At 36.9% G+C, this 13,910-nt stretch overlaps 1 pseudogene; it reads left to right on the plus strand.

Annotated features, from left to right (window-relative positions):
• Nucleotides 1-10,270: 10,270 nt before the first annotated feature.
• Nucleotides 10,271-13,269, plus strand: LOC112011355 (MDIS1-interacting receptor like kinase 2-like; annotated as a pseudogene).
• The last annotated feature ends 641 nt before the right edge of the window (nt 13,270-13,910 follow it).

Here is a 13,910-nt window from a genome sequence, read left to right on the forward strand (position 1 = left end):
CAGGAAAGCCAAACTAAAGTAGGAGATTCCATGAGATAGGAAAGGTCATCAGGGATATCCTGGTCCAGCCCAAACTGCCTCCTCACCTGGTTGGCAGGGTAGTGAACAAATTTGATACCCTCATCGGCCAAGTATGGCAGCCATCCAACATTCGTAGTCGCCGAATAAGTGATCCCCATCTCATCAAAACCAGCCAAAGAGGTGGTGGTCCTAATGGTATCAGTAAACGAACCCATAGCAGAATCAATACATGTGTAACCCCTGCCCATGTTTTTATAAGCTCTCCAAGAAAAATTAGTACCACTATCAAAAGACTCAACGACTAAGTGACTGATGGGCTTCAGACCAGACCAACGAAAAGCCAAAGGGAAATCGAATTCAAACCTGCCGTAGAAGTCAGTGATCACTTGCGGACATGATTGGTACTTCTCCTTCGCGAAACGAACGGGCCTACATTTCGCTAAGTATTGGGCACTGCGCTCAAAACAATTGTTGCAGGATGGTACTGTGAACAGAGGAAGTGACAATGTGGCAGGAGCCTGCTTAGCTCTCGTCACTCCGCAGGATGTCTAGTTGAACATACAAATGCCCTAAGAACATGGGGGCCAGTGGTAGACTCACTCCAGTGGCTATTTTAATAGCCTAACAGAAATACAAAGGCTCGACGGCATAATAGGGGTGCGAACCAAAGACGAACTTGCAAAGCCAAAAAGCAACAAAGGCCACACGGTGGGCGGCGTCAAAAAACTTAGAGGAAGAACTAACCCAGTATGATAATTTTGCATTCCCGCCATCCTCTTTCTCAACTCGACCCCAATGGCTTCTTCCTCCAAAGAAAGCTCTATAATGGTAGGATACATATCACCAAGATCGGCAGGAGTAGTTGGTTGGCCCATCTTTAAGAGTCACGGTCAGTTCACCGCAGGAGAAGAAGAATGTGTGGGTGGTGGCGCACCATCAGCGGACCAAGTGACGAAGGTTATAAAGGTCTCGGAAATTAGAAAGACTCCGGGATAAAATGATGGCCTTCAAAATGCCGGCCCGCTACAGCAAACCCATAAAGGCCGTATCGGATAATTCTCGGTCAACCCATTCCTTCCAACCAAGGTTATGCCTGACCCAAACTCGAAATGAATTGGCACGGGAAGAGAGACCCTCTAACGGATGACCAAATCAGAAATGGAGGAAGACACCAGAGCCTAAGAAATATTGGGGTTCCGTCTACACATGGTGAGCCACACACGGCCTAGCGACGGCGGCACATAATCGTCTGGAACCTCGGGGAAGTGAGGATAGGGGTTATACCAAGGATCGATCAGAGGGCGTACTCACTGTCTGGGTCGCGCGGCGCGTCTTCCTCATCGGAATGATCGGATTCGGAGTACGTGGCCTCCTCACCCATTTCTTGTCCAACAGGAGGATCAGGAACTTTCTCTTTCCCTTTGTGGCGGGAAGAACTCTGACTTTTCACTGGCGCCATTGTGCGATGGTTCGAGCTAAGTAAGAGGGGTATGGGTGTGCGAAGAAGAGGAGACGGTAAAGGAAGAGGGACGGACACAATGTTTTGGAAAAGAAGGTATTTGTGTTTGATTTTCGAAGGGACTCTCTTCTTAAATACCTGAGTCATTAATACCAGCCTGAAGGAAGGCGATTGATCAGCCATCAAAAGAAGAATGAAATTAATGAAGTGACAGTTGTGTCTTAGGATAACTGCCATTCTGGGAAATTTGAAGAGTCACCACTGTTCACGGCAGGAAAGAAATATATATATATATGAAGGGGCCCACAGTTTTAAAAAGCCGCGAAGGAAAAGAAAGAAGGGAAACAAAAAGAAAAGAAAGGGGACAGAAAGGTCTTTTATTCACATATGAACCACAGGAACGCTCCATATGTTCAGGGGCGTAAATGTTGTGGGTCATTTTTTTTAAAATAGGCAGAAGGCAGCCCAACCCAAAAATATGGGAGCAGAGAAACAAGGACTAAGTAAAACCATTAGGCCCAAGCGGCAGGAATAATGGATCACAGGCATGGGTCTTGAGGAAGCAAGTGGGCCTAAAAGGCCCGGAAAGAGAGAAACAGCACACCATGGGCAGTATTGTGGTATGGAAAAGTGAGAATGGACCGCGGCAGCCCGAAGCAATGTAAACAAAGAAAGTAGGGGATAATGACAAACCTATGAACCCAATGATGAGAATGAGAAAATTGGACCAGGGAAGCCCAATTAAGTTAGTAAAAGCTCATGGGATGCGGAGCTAGTATGGACCAAGGAAGTCCGAAGGAAGTAAATGGGCCAGAAAGACCCAAGTGAAAAGAAGGGACATTGGAGCCCATAAGTGAGAACACCAGTGGCCATATTAAGCACTAGGGGAAAGAAAGGAACGGCAGGCCTGAAAAGAGGCCAGCAGGAACAAATGCCGTGGTAGAAAGGCTGAGTAACGCGGTAGGAAGCAAGGCAATTAAAGAATTGGGTTGAAGAGAACACAAAGCCCAGTACTCGGTAAAGCCCAGACCCTGTGGGAGCGGAAAATCAGAGTAGCAGCTCGTGAAAAGCCAGAAACGGACGGCAAGCAATACAGGCAAAGTCTCCAGTCCATAGCAGATGCATGAATGGCAGGAGATTTCAAACATATGCACGGGCAAGGCCCAGGCACCACAGACTATACCCAGCCAATACGGGACATGGTGGGGTCGTAGGTCAGAGGTAAGAGGGCATGGTTTGGAGGTAGGGAGAGGGAAGACCTGTTTTGAGGTTCTTGGTCAACTTTTTTAGGGGATACGTCTGTTGGGATGACATACCACCAAAAGAGGCAAGGCTGAGTTGGAACAATAGGTGCATGCCATGAGGGATAGAGAGAGAGAAACATCACCGCGGCAGGAAGAGGTGCATGGCAGACTAACAGACAAAATAATTGTCTCTGTTTGTAACAGGGGAACTTGCAGACGGAACAGTGATGGTCGGTAAGTACCCCAGACCAGACAAAAGTGGTTAAGGGGTAGAATATAAAATTCAGTTATGACAGGCACTATAGAAGGAAGCCTCTGCTGTGTACAGGAAGAACAAGAAGGAGAGTAATACAACACAACGTAAAGAAAAGACTCTGAAACAAACTTAGAAAAACAGGGGAGCACAATATTAAAAACTACAATTGTGGAAATCACTAAGGAAAGACTAGAAAGGAGAGAAAGACAGAAAGAAAAGAGCAAGTGTTAGTGGCATGCACCGATAGGTCCCTCCCTTCTCTCCCTCTCAAATCCCTGCTCTGTTATATAATCGTCCTGGGCATTGTCCATTCAGGTCCGCCTCCTTCAAACTCATTAATTTCCACGGCAGGAATTCTTTTCCTTGGAGGTTAATTGTGTTGAGAAGAGGCGTTCTTCCTCCCTGACGTTGCTCCCGCAGACCAAACTGGGCTTATTTCCTTTATTTGTTGATTAATCTTTATTACCATTTGCTCTTACTACTTTATTTGTCAAAATTGTTCATGTTATTATGATTATGGATCATTTGGTCATTCACTATTAAAAGAACTATCTAGTAATTCCAGAATACATTATTCTATTTTTTATTAATTATGTCTGTCTGCCACAAGCCTCTTTGAAACAGCTCTGCCTGCCGTAAGCACTCTCCTGGCAAACGATGCCTAGTTTGTGCAGAACCCGGCCAAGTTGAGTTTCAGTTGGACCGGTCTTGACTCCCGCAACCTAGAACACTTGGGCCTACAACCACAAAGGGGTAGCCCAGCCCAACACGGTAAAAAAGGCCCCTACACACTTTTACCTCTAATGATTAATTAAAAATTAGAAGTCTTGTAAGTTTAATTAACATCACTCTTCATTTAATCAACACACTTTCTCTCTCTTTCTTTCTTTTTTTAATAGGAATCAACATACCTTGAAAGTAAGCAATTTTTTTAGTTGAGTTCCAGTTGGACCGGTCTTGACTCCCGCAACCCAGAACACTTGGGCCTACAACCACCAAGGGGCAGCCCAGCCCAACATGGTAAAAAAGGCCCCCACAGTGGATAATGAACTATAATACCTAATAAGATTTGAACCGATAGTTTCAATCACCCAATATAAAATTGTGAAGGAGAAAATGTCATTTACCCTAACTTTGCTTTTCGTTTGACGGAAAGCAGGAGGATGGAAGTCCGTATTAAGAGTGGGAGTAGATTGAGTATTTTGACCGGCTTGACTCAAGAAAGGAGATTGGGCCAAGACAAGGCCCACTTAATTTACTTGACGGGAAAAATGGGAAGAAATTAGTAACACTTTTACCTCTAATGATTAATTAAAAATTAAAAGTCTTGTAAGTTTAATTAACATCACTCTTCATTTAATCAACACACTTTCTCTCTCTTTCTTTCTTTTTTTAATAGGAATCAACATACTTGAACGTAAGCAATTTTTCAAGTTGGTGGATAATGAACTATAATACCTAACAAGATTTGAACCGGTAATTTCAATCACCCAATATAAAATTGTGAAGGAGAAAATGCCATTTACCCTAACTTTGCTTTTCGTTTGACGGAAAGCGAGAGGATGGAAGTCTGTATTAAAAGTGGGAGTAGATTAAGTATTTTGACTGACTTGACTCAAGAAAGGAGACTGGGCCAAGACAAGGCCCACTTAATTTACTTGACGGGAAAAATGGGAAGAAATTAGTAACACTTTTACCTCTAATGATTAATTAAAAATTAAAAGTCTTGTAAGTTTCGCATTCCTATTTACCTTTTATTTTAGCTTGTTTTTGCACCTTAACAACGCCAAAAAAAAAAAAAAAAAAAAAAAAAAAATCTCATTTTTCGATAATTTGATAGACTATATATAGTTGATTTTTTTTTTTACAATTAATTTGACATAATTTAAATTACATAAATGGTTGATTAATTTATTTGAGATAATAATATAATTTTATTTAAAATGAAACGCTGAATTATGAGCTTGAATTTTTAAATAAATATTAGAAAACGTATTAATGAATAAACTAAAAATTTATTAATTTGTATTTGTGTATCTATTATAATAGTAAATATAATAAAAATTTTATTTCTTCTAAAACAAATATTTTATTTCCTCACATTATTTTTTGTATTTTTCTAAAAAATAATAATAATACTTATTTTACCATCTATTTACTTTTTTCTCTTTTTTTTTTTTAATCTTTCCAACTAAACACTTGCAATGAAAAATAATAATATTTTCTTTTCTGTTTATTGTTATTTATTTATTTGTCATTAATAATGACTCATTATTAAATATCCTGCTTGCCGAAGGAAGACCGATGTTGAGCTCAACCACTACGGCTGTCCACGGGTCGGTCTGGGTCGGGTTTGTGCCAAACCCGGAACCGACCCGCCAGAATCGGGTGGAGAAAAAAGGAACTCGTCGCCAACCCGCCGGAGTAATCGAGTCGGGCAGTTCAGAACATCAACGGATGGCGGGCGGGTCGGTCGGATTTGGGACGACGAGAAAACTGTGGAAAAAACACAGATCTGGCAAAAATCTCACCAGATTCGATGAGATTTCGCCAGATCCGGCGAAAATCTCACTGGATTCGCTGAGATTTCGCTAGATCTGGCCTAAAATCTCACCGGATTCGATGAAATCTCACGAGATCTGGTCAAAATCTCACCAGATCTAAGGAAAATAGCTCCGAAATCTGGAAAAATATCATCGGCATCTGGGTTTTTCGCTGGATTCTGGAAAATATTGGCCGGAATTTGGGTTTTTTCGCTAGATTCTGGAAATTTTGGCCGAAATTTGGAAATCTTTCGGTCGATTCAGGTTTTTCGGGTTTTAAGGGAGGAAAAGCGAAATCCGACCTGCCGGAATCGGTTTCCGGTGATGAAGACCCGCCGCCAACCCGCCGGAGTAGTCGGGTTGGCCGGTTTCGAGTTGGGTCCGGTTGGTTCTTCAGGTGGGTTGGGTATTCAGTTGAATATGGACAGCCTTAACTACGAGTATGAACTGCAAAGAATTCACATAATATATTATTCCGATGGTTACTAAAGTGAGATGTGCTCAAGTAATTTTCCGAAGTCTTAACATTACGAAGACTTAAAAGTTAAACTGTTCAGATAATTATAATTTCGTGATGTGTTCAATTAACGAAAAGTTCATAGTGCGAAGGAAAATCAATTTGTGGTTATTGTAGTTCACATTATATTATATGTTACTATATAAATTCTGAGAGTGTTAAAAGAATTCAGTAATATATCGGTGGACTTCCTTGGATTCTAATGTTAAGGACTGACTTTCTTTGGATCATTGTTCTTGTTAGGGTTGACCTACATGGATTACCATAGCTTTATTTATGTGTGAGGTGGTTCCTAAATGTTTTTGAGACATGTTTTGTTATTCAGAAGTTTGAGGTCCGTAATTTCTTTTCTATGGACTTGGAGGATTGTTTAATATCCTAGGGAATAAGTTTTGATGCCAGAAATGTAATTTTTTGAATTTAATTGATAAGAGTTAATGGATTGGCTCAATAGAAAATGAAGTGGATAGAACACAAGTACGTGGTAGTATTGAATTGGACTAGTGAACCATATTTTTGATTGGATATTGAAGGAGTTGGGATGGCAAGAGAATTTATTTTGAAAGACTATTACAATTTGAATTATAGTCAATTGTTGTACCTTTTGTTTTATATTGGCAGATGGTTAGTGATTATAAATTGCAGTGTACTCTTAAGTTCTAGACTACTGGGACTATTATTTTGCAAGGTTAAAAAAAAAAGTTGAAATACTTCATGGACTATTCCCTTCTAGCTAATGTATATCTAGAGATTTGTTTTCATAATAGGCCTTGTAATTATAAGGAACCCAGCTCTTCAATGAGTTACAGCCCAAGTATCATTTGGAGATTAAAGGTGAATAAATGTTTCTTATTTGAGAAGATAAATTATGGTTAAGATAGAGGTTCTATGAAAACCTTATATCAATGCTCAAATGATTATTTATGGAGATTTTGGAATTCCTTCTTCTTACAAAACTTAAGGAAGAAAAGATATAGTGATATACGCATATGTTGTAAATTAGTTTTGAACTTAGGAAGGATTGGAACCTTAGATGCACTACTTAATTTTGAGATATAGCGTAAATATGGCTAGCGCTTTTCCTTGGGTCGTTACACGTTGAATTAAATGGATGCTAGCATTCAATGGTCTGTGGTAAATCTCAAAATTGTGGATTTTCCTTATTGTAATTTTTGGAGCCTACTTAGGCCTTGGAATTTTGTTGAAATTAATAATTGATGGAAAATCAGTTATTGGGGTTAATCTAAACAAATGGGCCTTGGAACTTTTATTCATATTGAAAGGAAACTAGAGAGCTATTCAGAATAGAGATATGTATATCTTTAAAGAATCTTATATTTTTCATAATATGGTTGTTCTTAAACTATGGGTAATTGAGTAAGAGATTCTATAGTGGTATTGTATTAGGCAGCGGAAGCATAATGGCTCCATTTGCTTTGGAAATTTTTATTTTTACAAATCTTGGGAAGGAAAAGTCTAAGCATATGTTGTGAAATAGTTTTGAACTATGGTGATGAGTGATAAATTTGTATAGATCGATATAATTGTGGCTTTAGAGTAGCGCAGTGGAAGCGTGATAATTCGTTCAGCTTGTGATGAATTCAGATGACTGAATTCTTATAAGTGGGGGAGATTATAATACTCTCCAAAAAAAAAAGATTAAAAGGAAGGCTATTTAAGTAAATTTGTTTATGAGGTCATTTTTATAATTAATATTTATAAGGAATTTTTGGAAAATAAGGTTGAAACCCTAGCTATATAAGCTCATTAAGTCAACGTATATGGGGAGATATTTTGAGAGGAGAGATTACCCAAAGGACTAAAGTAGAGAAGGATTGACTACACCCTTAAGGTAAAAGCCTAAGAATCTCTTTCTTGTCTAATCTAAGCTTTATTTGGAATTAGAGTATTTTTTTTTTATGTGGGTATTTTGGCCAAGAAGTGAAACTATTTAAATCTCTAATGAATTTTAGGATCTGAGCAATCAAGGGATTAAATCATATTCTTGGTACCTGTACTGTCTCGATAATGTTTGGTATTCTTTTTCTATGCCTCAATTGCGTTAAGTGTAGATGGGTTTGCAGAAAGCTAGGCATAGCGGAAAAAACTTAGGTGCTCCGGGAGCAATGCTCCCTCCTCTTACATGAGGGTGGGCCTCACATATGGGTCCCCCATGAGGCCCACCTTTCATGTAAGAAGAGAGAACATTGCTCTCGGAGCATGTAAGAATTACCCAAGCATGGCCATAGTGGGTCAGATTCTACACAGTTCTGCTTTAAGGAATTGTACCCAAAATTGCTAAAGTTGGGAAAATACAAAAGTCTACTAGTATAGGTTTGAGGTTTGACAAGCTAAAAAAATAAAAAAAATAAATAAAAATAAGAAGAAGAAAAGGTGTACGTAACAGTGTATTTGTTGAAGATGGGATGGCTACCAAATTAAAAAAAAAAAAAAAGAAAAAAAAAAAGAAGGGGAAACACGTGTACCTGACTTGTTGCTCTCCCTTTACAAATGACTTTTACCCTTTATGCATATTATCCTAGGGGATTATTAGTGGCAGAAAGCAAGGAATATATATATATATATATATATGAATAAGTGGATTTTTGCTTTGAGATAATAATGAAAAATTATGAGATATTTTTAATAGTTTCTCTCCTAGCTGGGTACCGTTTTAAGTTTTTCTTGAATTATTTGGTTATTGAGTATAGTGCTTGAAAATTGTTTAGGTGGTATCTAAGGATTTTAAAAAATGTGTTAGGGAGAAGATCTTTATGGTGAGTTAGTTGAGGTAAGTAACTTTATTCTAATTGATTTTATTTTTTGTATTTTAACTATTGAAAAATTGTTTACAGTTGTTACAATTTTATTTCTATTGTATTACTAATTTTAAGTCAAGAATTATCATAAATATATCTGATTATTGAATATATGATGTATTTTATTTAATTATTTTTAGTTATACTAATTCAAAGTAAAGAATAAATAATTTTCACAAATACACATGAGCATTGAATATAAGATTTATTTTACTTTTTTTTTTTTTTAGCTATATTGATTTAAAGTAAAGAATTATAGAAATATCACAAATAGATTTGAATATTGAATATATGATTATATATACCTATTTGAATAAGATACATTTTTGTTAGAAACTATGATTTCATATATATGATTATGAACAATCTGACTATGAATTTATTCTGATACCCAGCCGATAGGGGTTATTCATTCGTACTTTGATACCCAAACCTATGAGGGTCGTTCATTGGTATTCTGATACTCAGTCAATGAGGGTTATTCATTGGTACTCTGGTTACCAAACCAATGGGAGTTATTCATTGGTATTTTGATACCCGAACCTATAAGGGTTATTCATTGGTACTCTGATACCCAGTCAATGAGGGTTATTCATTGATACTCTAATGCCCAGTCACGGGGATATAGCGTAACCATAGTTATAAGATTGTTAAGAATATGAATTACGTTTGAACATCTGAACTATTTTGAGTCCGTAAAACTACATATGTGATTTTGAAAATGTTTGAGTATTTGAACTATTTTTGAGTCATTAAAACTGCTTATGTATTTTTAGAATCTATTGTAAGTTAATTGCTTTTAATATATGAAAAACTGACTACTTTCTAAACCATCTATGATATATTTGTAAGATTAAAGTATGTGATCTATTTGCAACTTATTATTTTATGACTATGAAACTTCTTTAGTTATTTTTGAAAACCCATAGCATATTATAACTCTTGAAGGCTCATATTACATCTTATTACTTTACAGATCTATTGCTTGATAGAACTTATTAGGATTTTGGTTACTTATTGAGTTGTCAGCTCACCCTCTTTTTCCCCTCCAATTTTAGATTATGAAGAATGACAAGTTTTGAGAGTTTTGATATTGTGTTGTGAGCGGGAAAAAAAGCTTAGTGATTTTGGTGATTGGATGGTCTTCTAATAGTTTTACATTTATTGGCCAACTGGCATTAGGTACATGAAGTTTGGATTTGTTCCTATTAAATTATTAGAGATCTATTTATAAAGAATTTGTTGAGGTCTTTTGGATTTATTTGATTTAATGCAATTTATCCCGCCTTTACCTATTTAACAACAGCTTTTTGGATCCCTTCCTTATGAAATCGGGAAGTCGCACAACGTAGTCCACCTATTCCTTCATGGAGACTCTCTATCTGGTTCCATACCTCAGGAAATTGGAATGATGACATCCCTCATTGAACTTGATTTGTCAAGTAGTTTTCTAATTGGTGCAATTCCTGCTTCAATAGGAAACTTGAGCAACTTACAATATCTTTACCTTTATGGCAATTATATTTCCGGTTCCATCCCTGAGGAAATAGGATTGCTTAGGCATCTTATTATAGTTCAACTATTATATAATAATCTCTCTGGAGAGATCCCTGCTTCTGTAGGAAAGATGACCAACTTGACTCATCTTAGCCTTTTCAAAAACAAACCCTCTGGAACAATTCCAACATCTATTGGAAATATGAACAAATTATCTAATGTTAATTTTAATGACAACGAGCTTTCTGGATCAATTCCAACCACTATTGGAAATTTGACCATGCTCACCTCTTTAAGTTTGAACAATAACAAACTAATTGGTTCCCTTCCACTTGAAATAAACAATTTTACCAATATCATAAATTTGCAACTAGCCAATAACAATTTTACTGGCCATTTACCTAAACTTGTGTGCCAAGCTGGATCACTTGTATATTTTGGGGCCACAAATAACCATTTTACAGGTCCTATCCCAAAAAGCTTGAAAAACTGCACTAGCCTATTTAGAGTTAGGCTTGATGGAAACCAACTAAAAGGAAATATAACTGAAGACTTTGGAATTTATCCCAACTTGAACTACATTGATTTGAGTGACAATAACCTATATGGTGAGCTTTCATCAAAGTGGGGGCAGTGTCATAATTTGACAAGTCTGAAACTCTCCAACAATAAGATCTCTGATAGTATACCACCTGAGCTCAGTGAGGCAAGTCAACTACGTGAGCTTGACCTCTCATCAAATCATCTAACAGGGAAGATTCCGAAGGAATTTGGATGCTTGAAGTCATTGCTTAAACTTCTATTCAGCAATAACCAACTTTTACGTGACATTCCTTCAATAATTGGAATGCTATCCCATATAACAGATTTGAATCTAGCGTTAAACAATCTAAATGGTTTGATCCCTAAACAACTTGGAGAGTGCTCAGAATTATTGTTCTTGGATTTGAGCAAAAATAAACTAGAGGGAAGAATTCCTTTTGATATAGGAAGCCTGCATTCTCTTCAAAATCTCGATCTTAGTTGGAATATGTTGACAGGAGAGATACCGCAACAACTTGGAGGCATGCCATGGTTAGAAACATTGAATCTCTATCACAATAATCTCTTTGGTTCAATCCCAACCATTTTTGATGATATTTTAAGTTTGACATCTGTTGATATATCCTACAATGAGTTAGAAGGTCCTATTCCCAACATTAAAGCCTTCCACGAGGCTCCATATAAAGCATTTCAAAATAATAAAGGCTTGTGCGGTAAGAGCATTCTCATCAGGTGTGCCAAATGCCAAATATTTGACATTTGGCACACCAAACACTACTGTTCAAGCTTCATCAGCTGTTCTAAATGTTCTATAATTTTAATACATGCTACAGTACCATCTCAAATATGAGACGGTACGGACACAAATGCTATTTCTAAATAATAATTTTTTATTCAACATTTTCTCTCTCCTCTCAATATTTAATTCAACGTTTTCTCTCTCTTCTCATTATTTTCTCTCTCTTCGGCCGATGTTCTCTCTCTCTTTCTTCTTTAGATCACCCTTCCTCACCCTCAAATCAACAACGATCAAGCCACCAATCACCGATCAAGCCTCACTGATCAAGCCGCCGATCACCGATCAAGCCATCTCATCGTTCTACGTACGCCATCGTTCATCGGTACGGCAGCCTCACTGATCAACGGTACGCCGTCGTTCTCGCCATCGCCGATCTCGGGTTTGTGGGTTTGTGTCGGTGGATGTGGATGTGGGTTGGTGGATGTGGGTTGGTGGATGTGGGTTTGTGCCGATCATATTCTCTGGTTGTGGTTTTTTTTTTTTTTTTTTTTTTTTTTGAGGTGGCGTTGGTGGATGTGGGTTTGTGCCAGTGGTGGCTGTCGGTGTTGTTGCGGCAATGGTGGTTGTGCTGTTGTTGTTGTTGACGAAGATGATAAGGATGATAGAGAGTAATTAATATATTATTTTAATGTATAGTAAATATTATTTTAATATATAAAATTGAAGTATAGAACATCTGATAAATGGCATGTTGTAAAATGGTGTGGTAAAATGATAAAGTAGGTTTTTGGTGTGTTAAAATGACATTTTTATGAGAGAGCTGATGAGAATGCTCTAATGCTACTGGTTTGAAGGCTTGCCCAAAAATAATTCATAATCCTTCAGGTAAAAGGCGCAACAAATTTGTGATAATAATTCTAATTCTTGTTTTGGTTAGTCTATTTCTAATAATTATCATTCTTGGAGCTAACACATATTTGTCGCCAAAGAGTGAGAAAAACAAAAAACAAGTCAGGAGGCATACAAAATGATGATATTTTTGCAATATGGAGCTATGATGAGAAAATGGTGTATGAAAACATCATTGAAGCTACAGAGGATTTCGATTTGAAATATTGCAGTGGTGTGGGAGGACATGGAAGTGTTTACAAAGCTGAGTTGCCAACAAGTCAAGTTGTTGCTATGAAGAAACTTCACCCACTACTCAATGGCGAGACATTCAATCAAAAAACCATCACGAGTGAGATTCATGCCTCAACAGAAATAAGACATCGTAAAATTGTGAAGCTATATGGTTTTTGTTCACATCCACGACACTTACTTTTGGTTTATAAATACTTGGAAGGGGAAGCTTGGTACGGTTACTAAATAGTGAAAAAGAAGCAAATGCATTTGACTGGATTAAGAGAGTCAGTGTTGTCAAAGATGTGGCGAATGCTTTATCTTATATGCATCATGATTTCTCACTTCCTATAATTCACCAAGATATATCAAGCAAAAATGTTTTGCTAGATCTCAAATGTGTGGCTCACATTGCTGACTTTGGCGCTACTAGACTTTTGAAACTTGATTCATCCAATTGGACTTCACAAGATACAATTGATCATGTAACATTAAACATATCACATTAATCCTTTATATTTAGGGTATTGATTCTCATTCGTTCATTATTGGACATCATCTATACAAATCACTCCTTTCACATTTTAAATATAGAAATCAATAAATAATAATTAAAAATATAAACATCCACACAAGAAATTATAAATTTAGCGTGTATGAATTATGTACATTAACAAGTATGAGAGAATTATTACTGTTATATTTAGTGCATTTGCAACCAATTAAATTTTAGATTTCCTGCTGGAATTTGATTAAATGGATCCCTCAAAAACGGACAGGTCAGTTTTTAAATTTTTTATAAAAAAAATTTATAAGTTGATTGTAGTGAAATATGTAGTATATGTTAAATTACTCAGTAGGATAAAATTGAAAGGTAAACTAGTCCATTAATTTTTTTGGCTAGTTCATAAATTTTTTTTGACACTTGTCGGTTTGTAAAATTAAAGATTAGAGCATTAGCATTGGGAATTTCCAATTCTACTCTATTTTAGCATTCCAAAAAGTCATTTTATCATTATACCATATCAATTTGCAATACCTCCAGCATCCCAAACTTTTATTTTTCCTCTTCTACTCATTAAAAAAATATATCTACAAAATAAAATAATATATACCAAAGCAACCATCTACACAGCAACCACCCTTTTAA

This window comes from Quercus suber, unplaced genomic scaffold (assembly GCF_002906115.3).
Source record: "Quercus suber isolate HL8 unplaced genomic scaffold, Cork oak 2.0 scaffold_1173, whole genome shotgun sequence".
Taxonomy (NCBI): domain Eukaryota; kingdom Viridiplantae; phylum Streptophyta; class Magnoliopsida; order Fagales; family Fagaceae; genus Quercus; species Quercus suber.